Genomic DNA, 8,448 nt, shown 5'->3' on the forward strand with positions numbered 1-8,448 from the left:
AAGTGTTGAGAGTTTTTAATCATGAAAGGGTGTTGAATTTTGTCAAATGCTTCTTACACATCTATTGAGATAACCATATGATTTTTCACTCTGCATTACAGCCAAAGCAATCCTAAGCAAAAAGAATAAAGCTAGACACATTGCACTATCTGAGTTTGAAATACACCACAAAGCTATGATAATCAAAACAGCATGGTAGTGGCATAAAAACAGACACACAGACCAGTAGCAGAAAAGGAAGATTCCAGAAATAAATCCATGCATTTACAGTCAACTGACCTTTGACAATGGTGCCAAGAACACACAACAGGGAAAGGACAGTATCTTTGATAAATGGTGATGGGAAATCTGAATATCTGGATTTAGAAAAATGAAACCTGGATCCTTATCTCACCCTATCTACAAAATCAACGTAAAATGAATTATAGTCTTAAATGTAAGACATAAACTATAAAACTACTAGAAAAAAATACAAAAAAAATCTTCTTGGTATTAGTCTTGAAAATAATTTTTAGATATGACCCCAAAAGCATAGGCAACGGCAGTAAAATTAGATACATTAAATTGTACCAAACTAAAAAGCTCTTGCACAGCAAAAGAAACAAGAGAGTGAAGGAACAACTTAAGGAATACAAGAAAATATTTGCAAATTATATATCTAATAAGTGATCAATATCCAATATACATAAGGAACTCAAACTATACAACAGCAAAATACTACTACTACTACTAATAATAATAATATGATTTAAAATGTTCCAAATCTGAATAAGCATGTTTTAAAGAAGACCTATAAACATCCAACACATGCAAACAAAACCACAATGAGACGTCACCTCACACCTGTGAGAATGTCTATTATCTAAAAGATAAGAAGCAACAGCAAGTAGTTATGCTGTGAGCCACAAAAAACAGAAACAGTTCACGGACAGGAGAGCAGACTTGTGGTTGCTGGGAGGAGGAAGGAGTGAGTGGGATGAATGAGGAATTTGGGGTTGGTGGATTGGAATGGCTGGGCAATGGGGTCCTACTATACAGCACAGGGAACTGTGTGTAATTGTGTCACTTTGCCGTACAACAGAAATTGAAGAAACACTGTAAATCAACTCTAATTAAAAAAAAAAAAAGATAAGAGATAAGTGTTGGTGAGACTTAAAACAAGGAATCACTTTTGCACTGTTGATGGGAATGTAAGTTGGTTCAGCCATTATGGAAATTAGTATGGAGTTCCTCAAAAAAAAAAAAATAGAGCTAACATATGATCCAGAAATCCCATTTCTGGGTATGTATTCAAAGGAAATGAAATCAGCATCAGGAAGAAACATCTATACTCTTATGTTCATTGTACCATGATTCACAACAACCAAGATATGGAAAAAACCTAACTGTCCACTAAGGGATGAATGAACAAAGAAAATATGACTGTCTATCTATCTATCCTCTATCTCTCTTATACCCACAATGGAATGTTGTTCAACCTTAAAAAACAAGGAAATCCTGTATCTACAACAACATGGATAAACCTGTATGACATGATGCTAAGTGAAATAAGCCCAGCACAGAAATATAAATACTGCATGATCTCACTTATATTTGGAATCTAAAAAACTTGTACCCAGAGAAACAGAGATTAGAATGGTGGTTGCTAGGAACTGGAAGCATGGTGGTTTCAGTCCTCATTTTAAAATAAGGATATTTTAGACAAAGTGCACAAAGTTTCAGTTATGCAGGATGAATAATTTCTGGAGAAATTATTGACTATGGTTAATAATACTAAATTTTATACTTTAAATTTGCTAAGAGTATTTCTTTCTTTTTTTTTTTTTTTTTTTTTTGTCTTTTTGCTATTTCTTGGGCCGCTCCCGCGGCATATGGAGGTTCCCAGGCTAGAGGTCGAATCGGAGCTGTAGCCACCAGCCTACGCCAGAGCCACAGCAACGCGGGATCCGAGCCGCGTCTGCAACCTACACCACAGTTCACGGCAACGCCGGATCGTTAACCCACTGAGCAAGGGCAGGGACCGAACCCACAACCTCATGGTTCCTAGTCAGATTTGTTAACCACTGCGCCACGACGGGAACTCCTAAGAGTATTTCTTAAATATTCTCACCACGAAAATTGACAACTGTATGAGGAGATTATGTTAATTATATTAATTACGGTAATCAGGAGTTCCCGTTGTGGCTCAGTGGTTAACAAATCCGACTAGGAACCATGAGGTTTCGGGTTCAATCCCTGGCCTTGCTCAGTGGGTTAAGGATCTGGCATTGCCGTGAGCTGTGGTGTAGGTCACAGATGTAGCTCTGATCCCGCATTGCTGTGGCTCTGGCCTAGGCCAGTGGCTACAGCTCCGAATAGACCCCTAGCCTGGGAACCTCCACTTTCCACAGGCGTAGCTCTAGAAAAAGACAAAAAGACAAAAAAAAAAAAAAAATTACAGTAATCATTTCACAATATATGTATGTATATATATGTGTGTGTGTGTGTATACACATTACATTGTACACTGAAAACATGTACAACTTCCATTTGTCAAAATTACTTATATGAAGCTGGAAAAAAAAGAGGAAAGTGAAGTTCAGGAATAGGAAAAAATGCTAATAGAGGACATAACCATTTCAAATTAGTTGCAGTGTCTGGCCTAGAAATATTGATTTTAAGAAATAAAAGAATATTTAGAGATGATCATGAAACAATCATGAGTAATGTTTACATAACTGGGCCAGCTCCAAATGCTTCTGACTGTAAGAAAAACAATGCTCAAATAAGGTGACTTATAAAATACAGATGCTTAACAACTTTGGAGATAGGAAGTTTTAGGCCTGATGTCATAACTCAACCAAATTATTAAAAGTCCTAGACGCTCATTGTTTTTCCATTTTGCCATCCTCAGCATATTAGCTTTCATTAAAATAAATGCTTCTCACTCCTTGGCTATAAATTGAAAATCACAACTCCAAGCTGTCATATCTTCACAGAACTTTGTTCAAGGTAGACATGTGTCTATCTTGCTCTCTTTATATTCATGGAGCAAAATCCTTCCAGGAATCAGCCTACCCTCAAGCATATGTCTCCTTAAATATCTTCATCCATAACCTGGTCACCTTCCCATCACTATAAAAACCTGTGGCAAAGTGAAATGTGGTAACCACGCTACATTTAGATATTCATGACTCATCCCTCAGGAGGAGGGCAGGACACACTTTCCTTGAGAATCTTAGCTCCTGAAAATACTGGTGTTCTATGAACAAATGAGGAAAGAGTATTGACTAGGCCCAGCAGTGTCATTTGCCAGATTATTCATGAAAGATAATTTGTCAGAACACATCGATAAACAGTGTGTACTTTTTTCTTTATTCTTTTTTTAAAGTTTCATTAGGGAAAATTCAAACATATTAAAAATAAAGTGAAAAAATCAATGAAACCACCCCAGTACCTACCTCGATAACTTTCTATATTCTGCCATTTTTTTACACCTATCTACTTATCTATTCTGTGGGAATATTTATAGGAAATCCAAAAATCGGAATACTCCATCCTTAAATATTTGTTTTCTTATGACTTTCAGATGAGGGTGTTAAAAAGTTTAGGATCTTTATCACATTAAAAATGCATATTAGGAGTTCCCGTCGTGGCGCAGTGGTTAACGAATCCGACTAGGAACATGAGGTTGCGGGTTCGATCCCTGCCCTTGCTCAGTGGGTTAATGATCCAGCGTTGCCGTGAGCTGTGGTGTAGGTTGCAGACGCGGCTCGGATTCTGAGTTGCTGTGGCTCTGGCGTAGGCCAGCGGCTACAGCTCCGATTAGATACCTAGCCTGGGAACCTCCATATGCTGCAGGGAGCGGCCCAAGAAATAGCTAAAAAAAAAAAAAAAGAAAAAAATGCATATTAAAATAGATAAATATAATTAATAATTTACAAAATTTCCTAGTAGTCACAAAATGCCTTTAACTTTTTCTTTTAGAATTATTTTATTTTATTTTTGCCCTTCTTTCTTGTCTTTTTAGGGCCACATTTGCAGCATACAGAAGGTTCCAGGTTAGGGGTCAAATCAGAGTTGCACCTGCCAGCCTACACCAGAACCACAGCAATGCAGGATCGGAGGCGCGTCTGCGACCTACACCACAGTTCACCACAACACCAGATCCTTAACCCACTGAGTGAGGCCAGGGATCAAACCTGAATCCTCATGGATACCAGTCGTGTTTGTTAACAACTGAGCCACAACAGGAACTCCTGGAATAATTTTAGACTTATAGAAAGGTTTCAAAGATATGACAGAAGTTTCTGTCTACCCCTGACTCAGCTTCCGCTAATGTAAACATCTTAAATAACCACAGTGCAGTTATCAAAACTAAGAAATCAACATTAGTAAAATACTATGAACTTAACCTCAGACTTCATTTGGAATTCCTCAATTTTTCTACCCATGTCCATTTTCTGTTTCAGGATCCAAGCTACCATACTACATGTATTTATTTGTCACATCTCCTTAGACTCCTCTAATCTGTGAAAATTTCATACAATTTAGTTCTTCTTGTAGAACAAAAAAAGAGAACATCTATAAAAGGCAGTATTTTTTGAAAGATAGTTTGAACAGCCCTACAATAAGATTATCATTTAAACTTGTAATTATTTACTTATTATATTTTTATTCATTCACAAATATTTATTGAAAATATAGTATCTTTTATATATTGGGGACAGAGCAGCAAAGAGAGACAAAATTCCCTGCTCTAATGAAAATTACATTCTAAGATCATTAGCAACAAAACCCCAAACTAAAATAAATGTCTGCATATTTCAGGACAGCTAGGATTCAAAGAACCAAGAGAAGTTATTCTATAACATAGAGATTTTCAGATGAGAAGAATCCTTGAATAACTGAAAAGGTAGAAATAACTCAGTAGACAAATATAAAGCTAACGAAAATCTGGTGATCTATAGGAAAAAGGAAGAAACTCCTTAAAAACGGCCCTAATGTGTGAAATGACATTTGCATCTTAATTATGATAAGGACATTGCTTGGCTATATGACATTTAAAGTCAACCTAGTTCAATTTATTTCCCCTTTTTATTTTAATCAATAACTTGGATGATGACATATACTGTATTTATGTTCAACAATATCTGGTGCCTCTTTCTGGAAAAAGACTATGTTTCCTTGCATTCTTTAAAAAAAACTTGGCCAATGGCTTGGGCTACTGAAATGTAAGCAGAAGTAACATGGACCCATTCTGCAGATAGAAACATTAAGGTAGACTTTGGGAGTTAAGAGCATCTCATTGTATTCTCTTTCTCTCAAGTCACCAGCAGGTATGTTCCAGATACTGCACCAGCACCCGGGTCCCAGAGTGACGACCAAAAAGATGTGGGAGACTGGGCTTATCTTTCCATTTATTTAGGTCTCTGATACATCTCAGCAATATTTTGTGGAGTTTTCAGTGTGCGTGTGATTACTAAGCTTATCCACTGTGTTTGCTTTTCGTAGAGTCCTTTAAGGATATTTAACACGGAAGATCATAACTCCTATGAACAGAGATGACTTTACTTCTTCCTTTCCAAATATGATGTCTGTATCTTTTCCATGCCTTATTGTATTCTAAGACAGCATGCTGATGAATGAATTTAGATCCTTATTTCACACCATATACAAAAATCAACTCAAATGGATTATGGACTTAAACCTAGGATCTGAAACTGTAAAACTACTAGAAGAAAACATAGGGTCTAGGCAATGACTTTTTGGATATGATCCCAAGAGTGTTAATGTTTAATGAAAGTGGTTAAGAGCAGATATCACTGACTTGCTTCTGACTCTAGGGAGAAAGAATGCATTTTTTTAACCAAAAATAATTTAGAATTTCTGTATTTTCCTTTACAATTAGATTCATTTTTGTTTCATGTATTTTGAAGCTCTGTTATTAGGTGAATACACATTTAATTTTTCTTTTTTTTTTTTTTTTTTTTTGCTTTTTTGCTTTTTGGGCCACACCTGGTCGGCATATGGAGGTTCCAGGCTAAGGGTCTAATCAGAGCTACAGCTGCCGGCCTACACCGCAGCCACAGCAACATCAGATCCAAGCTGCATCTGTGACCTACACCACAGCTCATGGCAACATCGAATCCTTAACCCCCTGAGCAAGGCCAGGGATCGAACCCACAACCTCATGGTTCCTAGTGGATTCCTTTCCACTGTGCCACAATGGAAAATCCCATTTAAGATTTTTATATTCTCTTTATGAATTGACTCCTTTATCAGTATGAAATGTCTCTTTCACAGTGTATGAAAACTGATATTCCTTGTTCTAATGCTTATTTTATCTGATACTAATGTAGCCATTTTGGCAATCTTTTGATTACTTTTACATGACATATCATTTGCCATCATTTTACCTTTAATATATTTGTGTATTTATATTTAAAGTGATTTTCTTGCAGATGGTTGGAACCTGCTTTTATATGTAATCTGATAATGAATAAGGGAAGGCATTTCAGGCTACTAGCTGCCCCACATCTACAATCTGTTTTTCCCATTTCCATAGTGAAGTAGTAAGGCTTAAAAAATAAGATTGCTATTTGCTAAATAGCTAGCCAGTCTCTGTCACACACATAATAATAGATCTATAGCCAGGATATGGCCATTCAGATAAGAATTACATTTCCGGGTTTCCACAAGACTAGGGTTGACTATTTGAGAACATTCACACTAATGTGAACAAAAATAATGAGAAAAATGTCCTTGGTATCATCATTTGAAAAAAAGAGCGCATCCTCAACTTTGTTCTTTCCCCTTCAGATAAGTTGACGTGTGTTCATAGCAGTGACATAGGTTAAACTGTGCAGATGGGGGAAACAGCCAAGAGAGAGCAAACCAACAGGAACCTCGGTCCTTAAATGAAGTAGGAGAAGAACTACTTTCCCACCCTAGACAGTCACTCATATCTATACTATTAGAGAAAATGGCATCAACATCAATATCGTCTGAGGCACTGTATTTTTCTCTCTCATTTAAAAACCATATGATTTTTGTTAGAGTGACTGTAAGTGAGAGGATGCAAGAATCTAAAAACTTAAGCTACTCTGTTCATTTATACTTATAGAAATAAAATACACAACCTCTACAGTTTTAGTGTCCTAACCTCCAGATAGGAGTGGAAAAAATTCCATACATTGCTGAATCAAAAGAAAAACCGAGATCTTTGTGGCCTCTCTTTTTTTTGGAAATAGTTTCCATATGATTTAAATTACCTTTAGAAAAAATTTTTTTCATCTGAAAGCAAGTATCAAGGCCATGTTACCACTGACTGTATTTGCTCTATACCACACACTTATAATACTCTTATAACAAATATTTAACCTTAATTTTCCATTAAAGCAAAAGAAGCAAATGTGGCAACTGTATGTCTTATTGAGGTAAGGCACAGTGGAAAGAAAGGGAGGAAAAAAAAGGCGACTAAATGCACAATAGTAAACATGCAATGTCCCTTAATTCATAAATTATACCAAATTAGGACAAAACCAACATACTAACATCCTACTGCCATCCCAACAGGCAAGTGAAAATCGGTCAGGGAGGATGGATAGGATAGGGTGTACATATACGTAAGTTGACTAAGTACTGCCAGACTGCTCTAAGAACGGTTGCAATAGTCAGCCCTGGCACCAGCAGAGGTCCTATCTCCATGCCTGCCCACACTCAACATTCTCTATCTTTTCCCAGTCCGGTAAGTGTAAGGTGATAGTTTAGTATGTTGCAACGTGTATTTCCCACTTACAAGTTACAGCGAACTTGTCTTCATATTTTTGTTAGCTTTTTGGATTTCTTCTTTTACAAATTAGTCATTTGTCTCTTTGTCCATTGAGGGTGCTGTTTTTCATATAATTTTTGTAGAGAGTTTTTGAATATTTTGTATCTTAATCCCTTACTGATTCCAGGCATTAAAAATAATTTCTCAGAGTCCCCATTCTGGCTCAGTGGTAGTGAACTCAACTGTATCTATGAGCATGTGCGTTTGATCACTGGCCTCATTCAGTGGGTTAAAGGATCTGGCATTGCCAGGAGACGTGGCATAGGTCACAGCGTGGCTCGGATCCCAAGTTGCTGTGGCTGTGGTGTAGACCAGCAGTTATAGCTCCAATTCAGCTCCTAGCCTGGGAACTTTCATATGCTGAGTGCAGCCCTAAAAAGACCAATAATAACAATAATAATAATTTCTCTCATTCTAATAGTTATCAATTTCTTCCCTACAGTGTTCTTTGTTAAATAGAAATTTTCAATTCAGGTGTGACTAAAATAATCAATTTGGTTTACAATTGTGAAGTTTTAAGAAGTCCTTTTCCCTCATAGGTTGCAAAGATATGTTCTCTCCCTTAGTTTTATTATCTTTAGTATTTTATCTTTCACATTTAAGGACATTGATCACTATTTCATTTGACATTAACC

Source organism: Sus scrofa, chromosome 4 (genome assembly GCF_054392235.1).
Source record: "Sus scrofa isolate SSC_HxYL_T2T_F1_AM1 chromosome 4, Sscrofa_HxYL_maternal_Yorkshire_Landrace_v2.0, whole genome shotgun sequence".
NCBI lineage: Eukaryota > Metazoa > Chordata > Mammalia > Artiodactyla > Suidae > Sus > Sus scrofa.